A 16,711-nucleotide genomic window follows, 5' to 3' on the forward strand; every position below is an offset into this window, starting at 1 on the left:
AAATAACAAAAATAAAATGACTTAAAAAGTAAATAAACGCAGTTAAAAACCCTTAAAACATTAGTAGGGGTCACGGCCACAAAACGGTCCAGTTTCACGATTCACTTAACGGTCCAGTGGCATAATTAACATAAAAACTAAATAAAAAACGCCGCACGTGTCCTCCTGCCGCGCCCGTCGATGCCGTGGCCGTGGTCGTCTTCAGTGGCCGCCGGTGTCGTCGTCATCGCTGACGAGGTCGACGTAGTCCGGCGGCGTCCAGAGGTGGACCGACGATCCGTGGTGCGCCGGGGCGGGCTGGAAGGTGGGAGGTGCCTGCACCATCTCCTCCCGTGGTGATGTGTCCCGCTCCGATGACCGCGGCGGCATGGGGCACCAGTTCACGCCCCCCGCAGCAATGCACCATCTTCGGAGCCATGCACGACTAGCTCCACTGCTGGCCCAGCAGGCCCGGGTGGAACTCGGCCACCGGCGCCTCCTCCATCACCTCCTCCGTCGTCACCATCCCCAGCTCACGTCATCGGCCACAGAGAGGGTCATCGTCTTCTCTAGGCCCGACCATTGGCGCTCATCATGCGTGTTCATGGAGTGCTCCATGACACGCTGCATGAGCCGGGCCTCCTCCTCTGCTGTCACGCGAAGAGGTGGAGATGGTGACGGAGACGGGGAAGGCGACGACGTGGGCGTGAGGCCGCGCACCTCCGGACGTGGCCGCCGCGGCCCAGACACCGTGTCGACGAAGTAGTAAGCGCGCCGGACGTCGTGCTCGTCCTGGAGCCACGTGTCCCAGAGACCGGAGTCGGGGGCATACCTTTCATCGTAGTAGAGGTCGTCGGGGAGGAGGCGGCGTCAGCGCGCGATCTCATCGCGGCACGCACGGCCGCTCATCGGGACAGGCGGATCGGGACCCGGTCGGCGGAAAGGTGCCAATTGTTGGGGAGGTGGACGTCGCTCCATGGGACCGGCGTCCGCATCTCCCAATAACGCCGACACACGTCCACGCCCAGGTACTGTCGGTGGCGCTCGCCGGCGGCCCTAGGGGCGATGCTGAACGGGGCAGGCGCGGGGCCCCGATGCGGCGGCGAAGCGGCGTCCTCTTTCACGGAGCCGCGGCGGCGGCCCGAGGAGGAGCCGGCCTCGCGGTCGTGCTTCCCCTTGCAGCCGTGGTTCCAGACCCCCATGCCGCGAGGCGGCCGACCGGCGAGTTTGAGGCGAGGGTTTGGTGCTGTCGGGTTTCGAGGAGGCCGCGGGATGGAGTGGGAGTGTGGACGACGACCGGTCCACGACTTTCCCATTTAAGAAGGACCGCGACCGTTCACCTGGGCGGATGACATGCGGGGCCACCCGCGCATGTGCATTGATGTGGGCGGATGGAAGGTAGGTGGCCGCCTGCCATGTGGCCCCGACACAGACGAGCGACGTGCCCGTTTGTGTCCACCGCGATCCAAACCTGGCGCATATTTGCGCTCGAAATGGGTCGGCCCGAACACAAAACGGACCAGATGAGTCCGAACTGTCATACGCTGGGCCGACCAATTTGTTCCTTTTACCTCAAACGAACAGGACCAGACATAATGGGGTCGCGCGGTGGAGTTGGCCGCGCATCACGTCGTCGTCATGGGTTCGTGCCTTCGTGGAGGGTTACCCTTGGGCCAACTCCACCGCGCGACCCCAAACGGACGTCCGGATTGGCCCGAATCTGTCCCTTTGGGGCGCCGATGGGTACGCCCGTGTCCGGTTGTGTCCATTGGGTCGTGCGTGCGTCCACCGCGCGGCCGCACCCCAAATCGTGTCCGGGGCAAACGGGATTAAAAATAATAATTAAATAACTAAAAAAGCAAATAAACGCATTTAAAAAAAACATAAAACATATATATGGGTTGGCCACAAAAAGGCCCAGTTTCAACGGCCACTTAAAAGGCCCAGATTCATAATTAACATAATAAGAAAATAAAAAAACTCCTCCCGCGCGCTCCTGCCGCGCCCGTCGGTGCCGTGGCCGTCGCCGTCTTCACTGGCCGCCGGTGTCGTCGTCGTCGCTGACGAGGTCGACGTACTCCGGCGGCGTCTAGAGGTGGGCCGGCGGTGCGTGGTGGACGGGGGCGGGCTGGACGGCCGGAGGTGCCTGCACCACCTCCTCCCGCGGCGACGCCTCCTGCTTCGGGGTGGGGCACCAGTTCACGCCAAGGTCGGCGGCCATCTCCGGCGCAGTGCACGACCAGCCCCACCCCTGGCCCAGGAGCTTCTCGAACGCGGGCGAGTCCTCCTCCATTGGCTCCTCCTTGGCCGCCACCGTGATGGCCGCCAGCTGCAGCTCCGGGAAGGCCACGTCCCCGGCGGCAGAGAGGGCCATGGCCTCCTCCAGGCCGTCCCACTGCCACTCGTCGTGCGTGTTCATGGAGTCGTCCATGACACGCTGCAGGAGACGGGCCTCCTCCTCCGCTGTCATGCGAGGAGGGGGAGGGGGCGACGAAGACGGGGAAGGCGACGGCGTGGGCGTCAGGCCACGCACCCGCGTACGCCCGCGCAGCTCTGCACGTGGTCTCCGCGGCCCCGACACGGTGCCGGCGAAGTAGGACGCATGCCGCACGTCATGCTCATCCTGGAGCCATGTGTCCCAGAGCGGCAAATCGGGGGCATACCTGTGGTCGTAGTACAGGTCGTCGGGGAGGAGGTGGCGGCGGTTGATCTCATCGCGCCGTGCACGGCCGGTCGCTGGCACTGGCGGGATGGGCACCTGGTCCGCGGAGAGATGCCACCCGTTGGGGAGGTGGGCGTCCCTCCACGGGACCGGCGTCCTCGTCTCCCAGTACCTCCGGCACACGTCCGCGCAGATGTACTGCCGGTCGCGCTCGCCGGAGGGCCTAGGGGCAATGGTGAAGGGGGCCGGCGCGGGGGCTCGACGGGAGGAGGGCGGCGGTGGCGCGGGGGCCCGACGGGAGGAGCGCGGCGGGGACGCGGGCTCCTCCTTCTTCACGGAGCCACGGCGGCGCCCCGAGGAGGAGCCGGCCTCGCGGTCGTGCTTCCCCTTGCCGTTCCAGAAGCCCATGGCGAGGTGGGCGGCCGGCGAGCTCGAGGAGGAGTCGGGCTAGGGTTTCTGCGCTGTCGGGGTTCGAGGAGGTCGCTGGGTGGCGTGGGGCAGTGTGGACGACGACCCGTCCACGCTTCTCACTTAAAGAAGGACGACGACCGCTCGACGTGCGGATGACAGGTGGGGCCGCACGCTCGTGCGCATTGATGTGGGTGGGTGGGAGGTGGGCGGCCGCCTGCCACGCGGCCCCGACGCGGACGAGCGCGCGTCCGTTTGGTGTCCGCCACGATCCAAACGCGGCGCAAGTTTGCGCTCGAAATGGGTCGGCCCGGATACAAAACGGACAAGATGGGTTCGGACCGTCACGCGCTGGGTCGCCTTCTTTATTCGTTTTACATCAAACGGACGGGGCCGGACAGGATAGGTTCGCGCGGTCGAGTTGGCCTTACCCCATCCCGTTTCGGTTGATTGATCAAACTGTGGACTGCGGCGAAACCCGCGCTCCCTTGTCGCAAGAGGGAAGGAAATGCAAGCGCTCGTGCAGGGGGCTCTTTCAGCACGCACAGGCACAGCACAGGGCGTGTGGTGTGACGCCTGCGGTGTGCTCGGCAGGTTGGCTGGCCGTGGGTGGATCTCCCTTCTCGTCAAGGTCCGGTCCTTGCGTCCGACCGGACCGGTTTGGGAGTACTGCTCAACTGAATTGCCAAAATTTGATGGATCGTGATGGCTGGGAATTTTGTCTAAGCTCCGGCGATCTTGGCTCTAATCTATTTTGCAGGTGCCGTGAAGACTGCATTCCAAACCAGCTAGCCCGGTCATCACTCATCAGTCGTTGTCTACTGGAAGTTCGGCTGGGATTCCCCCAGGTGGTAGTAGTACTTCTGGGTGAGATTCGTATCCCTGTTGCTTGGACGCCTCCGGCTGGGCTGCGTGTTCTTAAATGTCTTGTTTGGTGTGCATGTAATCTGACGGCCTCGGCGACCCGTCCTCCGTGCTGCACGGGCAGAGAGCGTGGCCTCTTCCCGGAGTCCGCACGGAATGGCTTTCGTCCGCTGCCACAAGGGCACGCCACGCCATACGGCATCTGCATGGACATGATCACATCACATGACAAGGGCCAAATCCAACAACTCGTGTTCCACACAAAATTTGCTGCCACTTTGGCTACCTATAGCTATAGTTAGCTACGGTTCTTCCGTCCGGGCGTTTTCAGTTGTACCGGATGAAAATGACGATACTCTTGTTCAATTGTTTACTCCTCCTCTCTGATTAGGGTTTGTTGATCGATATCTGTACCTGCAAGGAATGGAAGCCAAAAAAACAGCACAACCGATGGTTGGAACGGGCTGGCCCCATGAATGAGATGGACTCATCCTTGTTTTTTTGAGGGAGAGATGGACTCATCCTTGAACCGGTTTCTTCTGGGAAGTATTTCGTGTGGATTCCTCCTTGGCGCCGTCTATCTCCTGTTCACCACACAGATGGAGCCGTGGAGCTGTGCCTGGTAGGTAGGCAGGCAATTCCTTGTCCCCTTTCTAATTTACACACGGAAATAATTAGGGTGTTCTATAATTTATTTACCAGTCACAATAGACCATGTCCTTTTCTAGGTACACAGAAAAGCATTCCCTGACCCCGCAAAAAAAAAGAAAAAAAAAGCATTCACTGATAAGTATATCCTCGATGTAATCATCATCTCATAGACATGAAAGATGAGACTACTATCGTGTAAACGTCTAGGCTAAATACATTCAGGCCTGCGTGCAAGCCAAAATAAGTCGCCGTCCAATATCATCTTACGTACTTATATACTGTATTTTTTGACAAAACAATCAGTAGCCGTAGAGCTCACAGACACACAAAGAGGCTCGCACTCGGTCACACCTTGCGACTCTTTCTTCTTTGCCCGTGCGAGCAAGCTAGCTTGCTTGGCATAGCAATTCTCTTGAGCTTCACAAAACAAGCGGCCTTGCTACACAATTGTGTAAGAGAAGCCATTGCTTGGACCGGCGATGGAGCCAAATCGAACACGCTCGACTCCTAAACCAATGCAAAAGCAAAAGCTCAACAGCAACCAACCATATATATATCCCGATTCTATTAAGGCTGAATAATCTAACCTCCTACCATCACTGACCAGATAGAGAGGGTATTATATATCTTGGGAGGCCAGGGAAGATGGATGCTTGATATTGGTAGCATCGAACCTGACCTGGCAAGATTCAATGAACCTGATACGTGCGGCGATAGCAATGTTTTTTCCTCCCTCAGGTTTGATATTTTCCCAATGATTTGTTGTAAACAAAAAGAGTACAGCTCCCTGTTGCCTATCTTGGGAACATGGGGGACATAGCTGTGCTGCCGGCGGTCCATACAACAACTTTTCTGCATCTCGTATACAAAAGCTCGGATATTTAGAGCGAATATCATACGTAAGAATGAGATAGGGACTTGGACTATCATCAGATGATTCAGTCTACAGGTAAACGTATACGTGTCTATCCGTCCATGTCTCGCTGCACTGCAATTTACAGCGGCATCTCAAACCAACGGATGAAAAACAACAGCTAAAACATTTTCCCCATCTTGGGTGCATCTCAGTAATTACCCGGCAGTTATGTAGGAGTATATGGCTACCGCATTCTTTGCCACACTGTATCATGGACAGATCTATAGCTGGAAACAGAAGAAAACAAACTAATTTTAGATGAAAAGGGTTTCCCCAATTTTCATTTTGGCTTTGTACGACGGTTTCGTTTAACCGTGATTAACTATATTTATGTGATCAAATATCCTCAATCATAAGTTAGCACACATTCCTCTCCCGGAAAGTGATCTTAATACCTAACCAAAATATTCTACACTTTTCTTGATTGAAGTTAGGATATCCAAGTAAGTTGACAAAATATCCTAAAAAAATCAGCATTTATTGAGCATGGGTGGCATGCAGGGACAAAGTCCTGAGATGGACATGACATGAATTACCAATTTATCACTCCGTGCGACGATGTAACCTACATAAAATCATGCCGATTGTTTATTTTCATTTTTTTAAATATAGTTAATATGAATGACATATGCATCAAACTCGTCAATATTGTGGGGAGCCCTTGCTAGTCTTCGCAACCCTTCTCCGAGCTGTGACTTATATCCCTTCCCAATCAACAAAACTATCATTTTCCTTGACATAAGTGAAAAGGAAAGAGGTGAGCAGGGCGGTTTCCTAATAGCATATCGCGATGGAGACACATTTCTTTGAAAACTTTGATGATTTATATTTTAAGTTCTAGAATATGTGGCTTACCGAAAGTGTACGAACCACTTTTATCTATTCTTTGTCGAAACAAAATGGTGGTACGATTTTATCAAACGGCTACTGATGTTGTAGATGTGGTCTTCTATATATGAGATACCTTTAGGAACTACTACAAGCATATTATAACTACCTAGCCTTTGATGCCGTCGCTAGTGCGGTCCATGTGTATCGATACGACTTTTTCATAGAAGAAATCACCTAGGAACATAGTGGTTTCTGCCTTTCAGGTCTACGTCCCTTACTACTCCTCAGAAGCGGTACTATTTTAGACAGTCTAACGTAATCCGATACGGATATGCAGTAAAATTGCTTGAAACTTTGGTTACATATTCACACTAGTTCACAGCACCTTTCGCACCAGGTATGGTGTCACTTGGCAGGCGAGCTTTGGTTTGTTAATTAGGTCTCCGTGTTAGTGCAAGAAGATTATAGTACTAACTAAGATGCAGTAGATGAGGTAGGCGTGCATTATCCGGCCGGGCCCGCAAGCAGTGACGCGCCAACGGAAAAAAATCCTATACGACCGAGTCATTCGCTGCGGCTCGAACGACCCCATCTATGTAACGACGCGTGGCATGCCAATTTACAAGAAGACCCTACAATATAAGGTAATCCTTTTAGCGATCTAGTAGTACATACTTATCCCGATGAGGGAGACGCCACCGGCGAGCACGTTCAGCACGGACAGGCGGAGCACCGTGAAGCGGCCAGCGCAGTCGCAGCAGACGTCGTCCTAGCACTGGCAGCACTCGTCGCCGGACCAGTCGATGCATAAGATGGCGAGGGCGGTGAGATTCGCCATGAAGGGCATGTCTCGTTGAGCCGCAGGGCCAGCCATGTCGCCGCCGCAGCTTACGCCGCCGGCGAGCGAAGTGCCAACAAAAGGGCCGCAGGGCCATGGAAAGGAACCGCCACCGTTGAGCTTTTATCCATGGATTAAACAGTCAGGCCAACATCAACTCCTCGAGGTCGCCGGCGAGCTTCACGGTGCCATGGACAGCCTGCCGGAGGTGACTCACGCCGGGGACGAGTGCAAGCCGGTACGTGGAGCAGCTGCGGCGCAGGAATCAGTGATGCCCCGATGGGGAAGATGGGATCTAGTTAACTGCGTTGAGATTCACTATAATCCACGTGTCGTTCAATCCATAGGGTTGCACGATCCGTAGGTGAGACCCGGTCGTATAAGGCTGGTCATAATGGGGAGTAACTTAGACTAGTGTCATACATATGACACTAGTCTATATTATTACCTTCATAATGCAAAGTGTCAATAGAAGTAGTTGTTGGAAATATGAGCAATTTACCAAATGATTTTATTAACAGAAATACTAGATAAAGTATGACTAATATAGTAGAGATAAAACAAGTCATGCGTTCTGACAGAGAGAAGATAAATAGCTTCTGCATATATGAACCGTAGTCTATCATATCTATAGCACACAGTAAAACTAGTTGCATATATGAGGTAGAACCTAACAAATTTAGGGCAAGTACTAGTACGAGAAACTGTGGCAGGATATCTAACAGAAAGAAGAACACATACGGGACAGCAGTAGTAGTAGCACTCGACTTGGGGCCGGTGTCCTCGCCAGCCATGTCGTTGAGGAGGTTGTTAACGTCGGGGAAGAAGTCGTCGTCAGGGAAGTAGTCGTCGGAGTTCGGGGCGTCCGTGACGAAGGAGTCAGTCAGTAATCGCGCAGAGCGCTCTCCAAAAACCTTATCACCCTTCTCCCGTACAGGACTCAAAGAGGTGCACTTTCGGAGGCCTACTATCCTGACCTGCGGTGCAGGCCGCAAGCGGGGCTGAGGAAGACAGCAGCAGCTCAGAGATTGGAACCGGTGGCGAGAGAAAGGAGAAGTTCTGGTGCGTCTCTCTGAGAGGAGCGACCTTCCTTTTATAGGCGCAAGAGAAGGAGGCGAGAGGCTGCGCCGGGAGCTGAAGGGAACGCGGGAGATGAAACGAACATACAACAGCCGAAGGGTGCAACGTTCGTATTCAATATCCACTACAGCAAAAACTTTCCAGCTCCCGAGTGACCTTTCGTATACCCGCAGTGCGTGGCAAAAATTTAGACATCGGCTCGGCTCAATCCCGCAACCCGCAGCGCATTGTGACGAGGCGTGGCGAGGCGGGCAGCGGAGGAGGAGCGCGCGTGGATGTCCCTCTTGTGCTCATGGTCATACAAGTGGGGAAAGAACCTCCCTTATAAGGAGGTCCAACTCCCACTAAACTAGCAATGTGGGACTAAACTTTAGTAGTATCCCTTGTTTTGCACAAATGGGCTAAGTGGGTCTCTAGGATTTATTAGGAATTTCTGAAATAGTTATTGGGCTGCCCCCAATATAGACTAAATTTCAGCAATCCCCCACCAGATCCCAGAGGCACACAGAGATTTGCCTTTGGTTCCAAAACACTATTTTATATACCGATACTGCAGTAGAGACTGTTAAGTTGAACTTCCACCTAGAACTCTATGCTACACTAGTAAGCAACTTGAACAGTGGACCGGGCCTTGAACTGCAAGTTTTCTGTGAATCTAGCTTCACATAAAGCCTTGACTGATACGTGGCTACCGTGGGTCTTCCCCGCGGGTGGAGCTTATGCATCATACTTCGTGACCTTTCATGAGTTTACTAGAGAGAACCCTATTCTCATAGATTGCGACGTTTGACAATCAGACTCATATAGGTGTGTTCTTCAAAAGATGTTCTGCAGGATAACATCTCTACTTAAATAAGCCACTTAGAACACATTAAGATATACATCAACCTGCCATGCAGATTAGGAGAGTATTGCATTTTCATGGAGTGGTATTGTGAATAGTAAGGATACTCTCCTCTCAGTCGACCAACAGCTTGTCTTCCACATCTAATTCACGGGATCTCCGGTCACAAAGAATAGGTTACCATTGTGAACAACTCATATTGTGGGTCTCATACCCATCTCCCTCGATGCATTATCTATCACATTACGTGATAGACCCTTAGTAAAAGGATCTGCCAGATTTTTAGACATTTGGATATAATCCAATGCAATAACTCCGGAGTTTTTCATTTTCCTGACAGACTTTAATCTTCTCTGAACATGTCTTGATGACTTCATGTTATCCTTTGAGCTGCTCACTTTCGTGATCACAGTTTGATTGTCGCAGTTCATAAGGATACCCGGTACATGTTTCTCAACAACCGGCAAGTCATTCAAGAGCCGACGAAGCCAATCTGCTTCGACTGTAGCTGTATCTAGTGCTGTGAGTTCTGCTTCCATTGTTGACCTCGTTAAGATGGTCTGTGTCGGTGTCAAAACCGGCAGATCTCGGGTAGGGGGGCCCGAACTGTGCGTCTAGGTCGGATGGTAACAGGAGGCAGGGGACACGATGTTTTACCCAGGTTTGGGCCCTCTTGATGGAGTTAAACCCTACGTCCTGCTTGATTAATATTGATGATATGGGTAGTACAAGAGTAGATCTATCACGAGATCAGAGAGGCTAAACCCTAGACGCTAGTCTATGATATGATTGTTGTTGGTCCTACGGACTAAAACTCTCCGGTTTATATAGACACCGGAGATGGCTAGGGTTACACAGAGTCGGTTACAATGGTAGGAGATCTACATATCCGTATCGCTAAGCTTGCCTTCCACGCCAAGGAAAGTCCCTTCCGGACACGGGACGAAGTCTTCAATCTTGTATCTTCATAGTCCAGGAGTCCGGCCGAAGGTATAGTCCGGCCATCCGGACACCCCCTAATCCAGGACTCCCTCAGTAGCCCCTGAACCAGGCTTCAATGACGACGAGTCCGGCACGCAGATTGTTTTCGTCATTGCAAGGCGGGTTCCTCCTCCAAGTACTTCATAGAAGATTTTGAACACAAAGGTAGTGTCCGGCTCTGCAAAATAAGTTTCCACATATTGCCATAGAGAGAATAACATTTACACAAATCTAATCTGCTGACATATTCCGTAGTGTGACATCACACCACGGCCAAGTCTTTATTCGAATCGCTTTACTGTCCCACCTCAGCGCGTTTAGCAAGGAGGTTTCCTTGGCACGTCTTGTTAAAGCAGAGATCGTGTCCCCTTATTTCGGGATTCTCATCAATACGGGTGTGGGTAACCCAACCGCGCCATTGACTGCGGCGGTTGGGAGATAAGCGAGTTTTACCAGGCTGGTGGGGGCGCATAGTCGCGTCTGCCCATATAAGGGGATAAGGATCCACCTTTTCATCCACGCCTTCTTCCTCCTTTGCCTATCCATTTCCGCGCACTCGAGCTCCAGCGCCCAAGTCCGTACACCCAACCTCAACCTTCTCCAGCCATGTCCGGAGCAGGAGGCAAGTGGATGGTCTCCTCCGTCATGGAGGGACACATCAAAAAACTGAGGAAGGCCGGATACTTGTCTAACGACATTGCGCACCGGCTTCCCGAAGAGGGGCAACTCATCCCCACCCCCAGGCCCCATGAGAGGGTGGTGTTCCTCTCCCATTTCCTTCGTGGACTGGGCTTCCCTCTCCACCCATTTGTCCGGGGGCTCATGTTCTACTATGGCTTGGATTTCCACAATCTGGCCCCGAACTTTGTCCTCAATATCTTGGCGTTTATCGTCGTGTGCGAGGTTTTCTTCTGCATCCGCCCCCATTTCGGCCTATGGCTCAAGACTTCCAATGTCAAGCCGAAGGTGGTGCACGACACTCAGGCGGAGTGCGGAGGCGCCATGGTGGGCAAGATGCCCAACGTCCTATGGCCCGAGGGCTCCTTCGTGGAGTCCCTAAAGGGGTGGCAATCGGGGTGGTTTTACATCACTGAGCCGCGCGATCCTGAATGAGTCGCAACCCCCGAGTTCCGATCCGGACCCCCTACGTGGCTCACCTCCTGGAAAGAGACGGGCCTGTCGTGGGGTAAATAAGGAGAGCTGACCGGACTCCAAACATGCGTCCAAACCCTGGTGGACAAGAAGCTCAAACTTGTCAACGTAGTCTAGGTTATGCTCATCCGCCGGATCCTCCCGTGTCAACAACGGGCTTTCAACCTGTGGGAGTTCGACCTGGCGCAGCACCGAACTCTAAGCAGGCTCTTCGACACAACATACGAAGATGCCTGGAAGGTGCTTTTCAAGGGCGCCGAGGCCCCCGCATCCGCTACCGAGGATCGCGGATTCAGCACGCAGCGTCGCGCCCGTGCGGTAAGCTGTATTTACCTTTTAAAGGGTATTGGTTTTTCATAGTTTGACTCCATGCGGGATCTTAAGCTCCCTTACCTTTGACAAGATTGGCAGGAGACGTCCGGACAGATCAACTGTCCGGCTCCTTTGCCCGAAGGCCCAGCGGACGCTCGCTTAGCGAAGCTGCTGGTTCCGGCACCCTATGTGGTGCCGGAGAAGAAGGCAAAGAAGAAGGCCACGGGGACTCGGAAAAGTGCCCGGCGCCTGGGGGTGTCGGATTCATCATCCGACGACTCCAAGACGCACTCCTCCCGTGAAGACGAGGAGGAGGAAGAAGAGACCTCTCCCCCTCCAGCGGGGGAGAGAAGAAAAGGAAGGCCGCCCCAACTGGGGAGGCCGAAGGGTCCAAGAAGGGGAAAACCCTTCCTTCGGACGGCTCCACCAACGCCGACGATGGCGAAGAGGAGTGGCCGCACAGGGCCAAGCCCCTGGCGAGATCGTAAGTGTCCGGATAGCAGAGTGATTCATAGTATTCTTCCATTGCATAGCTTTTCCTTATGTCGAACATGTTTATGCAGTCCACCCAAAGACCGGCTCGACGTGTCGTCGAGCGGTTCCCTGGATTCGTCGGATGTGAATTCGCTTCCGATGGCTACCTCCCCCCATCCTACGGACGATGCCGAGGTGTTGTCCGAAAAGGTTCCAAGCCAGGAGGAGATGGTCCTGGAGGCGCCACAAGGCGACCTCCCGGACTCCAGGCGCGAAGGGGATAAAACCCCCAAGGGCTTCGAGTCCGGACTTGAGCCAGACACCGCGCCGGAACCTTCAATGGTTCTGGACTCCAGTAGGCGGCCTCCTTCCAAGAGGAGCGAGCCTACCGAGCCGGTGACCTCCGTACAACCGGAGGCACCGGACAATTTGCTGGAGACGCTTAATGGCGCCTCCATCGACGAGGAGCACCGCACTATTATGAGTGCGGTGATCCAGAAGGGTCAGTCCGCCAAGCAGACTGACTGAAGCCTATGCCAGCCTTCTAACAGGCTTTGAGGTGGGTAAAGAATATGTAAAAATATTACTGCATAGACAGTAGCCCCTGATGCTCTGTTCGGCGTTCGGAAAGAAAAGCCGAATAGAGGATCTAATAATCGCAGGAGTCTAACATAATCAAGTCAATATGCGTATGCAGGCTTCGCTGCTGGCCTCCGCCGCACTGACTGCGGAGGTGGATACGCTGAAGCAGAACCTCACGCGGTCCGAGAACGAGCTCGGCCATGCCAAGAGGCAACTCGAGGAGAAGGAAGTTAAGTAATACCTTGCGCAATTATATAGAGAAGATGTGGTTGCAAAAAATGACAGGATCAACGTGCTATTATAGGGGCCACGGCCGAGGTGGCAACCCTTAAGCAAGCGCTGTCCAAGGCCGAAAACAGGGCGGCCGCGGAGCGCACGGAGAGAGAGAAACAGAAGGCGCGGGTGGAGGAGGTGCGGAAAGAGCTCCAGGCTCTTGTGAAAAAACACGAGAGTTTGGAGCTTGACTCAAAGACGCAAGTGTCCGAGCTTGCGGCAGCCCTCAAAAGCGCGAAGTCTACCAAGGCCGAAGCCCAGAAAGCCCTCAAAGAAATTGACGCGATGAAGAAGATAGCGGTGGGTAAGGCATTCATTATGCAAAGCAAGCACGTGAAAGTGAATTATTTGTTACTTACCCGAGTCCGGAGCTCTCCAGGAGCATTCATAGATTTGCCCCGCAGTGCGTCTGATGCCACCGCCTACTACAGAGCCGAGGAGGGGAGCTCGACGGAGAAGGTGTTGTGGTCTCAGTATGCTGAGGCCGGACACCTGGTGCCTTTGAGCGACCAGCTAAAGCAGATGGTCGAGCTCCACAAGGTTGCCGAACAGGCCGTAAAGGGCCTCATAGTTCGGCTGTGGCCTGGAGAGGCTCTGCCTGGGAGCTACTTCAGGCTGGTGAGGCGGCTGGTGTATGCCTGTCCACGGCTTGAAGTAATCAAGCGCTCCGTCTGCATCGAAGGTTCCCGTAGGGCGCTTGCCCGTGCTACAGTGCACCGGGGCAAGATGGATGCGGAGAAGCTGGTGAAGGACGGGCCACCGCCGGGCAAGGAACATCGCGTCCCGGAAGCGTATTATGAGGGTGTCCTGAAGGGTGCCCGCCTTATAGCGGATGAATGCTCCAAAGATGTAATTTTTGAGTAAACTCGCATTTGTGATCCTGTACGCTGAAAACTTGTTCATATGCGCTAAGCAACGCTTTTGAATTTAAAATGATACCTTCTGTGTGGTCGTTAATCAAATTTGAGAGATGGCGAGTCGTGGGCTTCTGCCCCCATGCCACGAGTGCTGGGGTGTTCGGATAAACATGAGCGCTCCTTTTCCCATTCTTGGGTCCTTCGAGGGAGGCGCTCAACGCAACGAACAAGGCAATCAGACTATAATGCTTGAACACTCTCACTTAGCCATAGAATTCTATAATTTTAAATTTTGGCGAAGCCCCTAGTGTTCGGAAGACCGAGTTCGGGGCGCTATCCACGCCTAGGCCGGACAAAGCCGACTCCTCGCTCTAAGCGGCATAAGTCTTTAGGGACTCGAAAACCTCTCGAACAGCGACCAGCTCTCGCCTCATCATGACGGTCAGTTTTAGCTTTCTCTACTGAGGTGCTTAGCCCAGCTCAACTGGGGCACAATTGCAGTAGTTCTCCTAGTGCTACCTTAGCCGATATGACGGAACGTAAGGTACCAAAACATAGGAGCCGGGCAAACCCAACTATTGACCCAAGACATGATTCGGAGCCAATGCATATAATGCTATAAGTTAGAGGTGCCGCACTTGTGAAAGTGTTCGGACTTCTCACACCATGTTGTGGGGTACTTAAGCCCCTGGCGTATTGGCCGTACCAAAGTGTACGGGTGCAACATGTCATTAATGAACATATATTCGTAAAAAAGAGGTAATGCAATAATAGACGGAAGCTATGCATTGTTTATTTAAAAAAGCTGCGCTCAAAGCAGAACGATACAAATAGTGCGATAAACAAAAGATGGGACTATGAGATATGTCCTTTCCAGGGGCGAGCTACGGAATGTTATGCGAAACAGGTATACTGCTCGTTATAGAGACCACCTTAGAGTTCCGTAGTGCGGCGTAGCTTTCTGCTTCCCTGGTTGTATCGTTTGTGCGGCAATTGTACTGCCAGACAAGCCTTCCGAAGAATGGAGTCCTGAAAATAAGAGAAAATTAAGAAATCGGCAATCCCTAGTGCGGTTTAAGCCGCGTTTCGGGCGTGCCGTGATGGTGCCCCTCCCCCTGTGCCCATGGTATTTCTAGAGCGTAGTTATGTACGTGCAACACTGGTTTCGCAAGTTCGCGAGGGCTGGGGTTGGGGCCGCATTGCTACGCTTGCTCGGAACCTGACAGGCGGTCTTGTTGTAGGTTACTTCGGGCGCGCTTGACGGTGTCCAGACGTTTAATGGCCGGACTGGAGAATTGCCTTGAGAGGCTGCTTTGTACTTCCGCTGCGATAGCCGCCGTATGCTCCTCCGCTCGGAGGGAGCGTTACGTTTTTCCATTGACCGTGATGATGCCTCGAGGGCCTGGCATCTTGAGCTTGAGGTATGCATAGTGCGGCACCGCATTGAACTTGGCAATGTGGTTCGCCCGAGCAGGGCGTGATAGCCACTGCGAAACGGGACTATGTCGAAGATTAACTCCTCGCTTTGGAAATTATCTGGAGATCCGAAGACCACTTCAAGTGTAACTGAGCCTGTACAGTTGGCTTCTACACCGGGTATGACGCCTTTAAAGGTCGTTCTGGTGGGTTTAATCCTTGAGGGATCAATGCCCATTTTCCGCATTGTATCCTGATAAAGCAGGTTCAGGCTGCTACCGCCGTTTATAAGGACTCTAGTGAGGTGGAATCCGTCAATAATTGGGTCTAGAACCAATGCGGCGAATCCGCCATGACGGATGCTAGTGGGGTGGTCCCTTCGATCAAAAGTGATCGGACAGGAAGACCATGGGTTGAACTTTGGGGCGACTGGCTCCATCGCGTATACGTCCCTTAGCACACGCTTCCGCTCCCTCTTGGGGACGTGGGTTGCGTATATCATGTTCACCGTCCGCACTTGTGGGGGAAAACCTTTCTGTCCGCTGTTGTTCGGCGGTCGGGGCTCCTCCTCGTCATCGCTATGCAGCCCCTTGTCTCTACTTTCGGCATTTAACTTGCCTGCCTGCTTGAACACCCAACAATCCTTGTTGGTGTGATTGGCTGTTTTTTCGGGGGTGCCATGTATCTGGCATGAGCGGTCGAGTATTCGGTCCAAACTGGACGGGCCCGGAGTATTTCTTTTGAATGGCTTTTTCCGCTGACCGGGTTTAGAGCCTTCGAATCCGGCATTAACTGCCGTATCCTCAGCATTGTCGCCGTTAATGCGGCATTTTTGCTTGTTGCGACGCGACCTGCCACTGCTGTCCTTGGTATCCGAATTACCAGGGCTCTTGGTCATGTTATTGCTGCGAGCTAGCCAGCTGTCTTCTCCCGCGCAAAAGCGGGTCATAAGTGTCACGAGGGCTGCCATAGATTTCGGCTTTTCCTTTCCTAGGTGCCGTGCAAGCCACTCGTCGCCGATGTTATGCTTGAAGGCTGCTAGGGCCTCTGCGTCCAGACAGTCGATGATTTGATTTTTCTTGGTTAGGAACCATGTTCAGAATTGTCTGGCCGATTCCTCTGGCTGCTGAATTATGTGGCTTAGGTCATCGGCGTCTGGTGGTCGCACATAAGTGCCCTGGAAATTGTCAAGGAATGCAGCTTCCAGGTCCTCCCAACAACCAATTGATTCTGCTGGAAAGCTGTTAAGCCAATGCCGGGCTGGTCCTTTAAGCTTGAGTGGGAGGTATTTGATGGCGTGTAGGTCATCACCGCGGGCCATGTGGATATGAAGGAGATAGTCCTCGATCCATACCGCAGGATCTTTTGTGCCATCGTATGATTCGATGTTCACGGGTTTGAAACCCTCGGGGATTTGATGATCCAATACTTCATCAGTGAAGCATAGTAGGCGTGCGGCGCCTCTGTATTGGGCTACATCACGACGCAGCTCAAACGAGCTTTGTCTACTGTGTTCGGCCCGGCCAGATTTACTATATCCGGCGTGACGAGTACTGTCTCGTGTCGTGGGGCGCCCATGTGATCCGTCGAT

This window comes from Triticum dicoccoides, chromosome 4A (genome assembly GCF_002162155.2).
Source record: "Triticum dicoccoides isolate Atlit2015 ecotype Zavitan chromosome 4A, WEW_v2.0, whole genome shotgun sequence".
In the NCBI taxonomy this organism is placed as follows: domain Eukaryota; kingdom Viridiplantae; phylum Streptophyta; class Magnoliopsida; order Poales; family Poaceae; genus Triticum; species Triticum dicoccoides.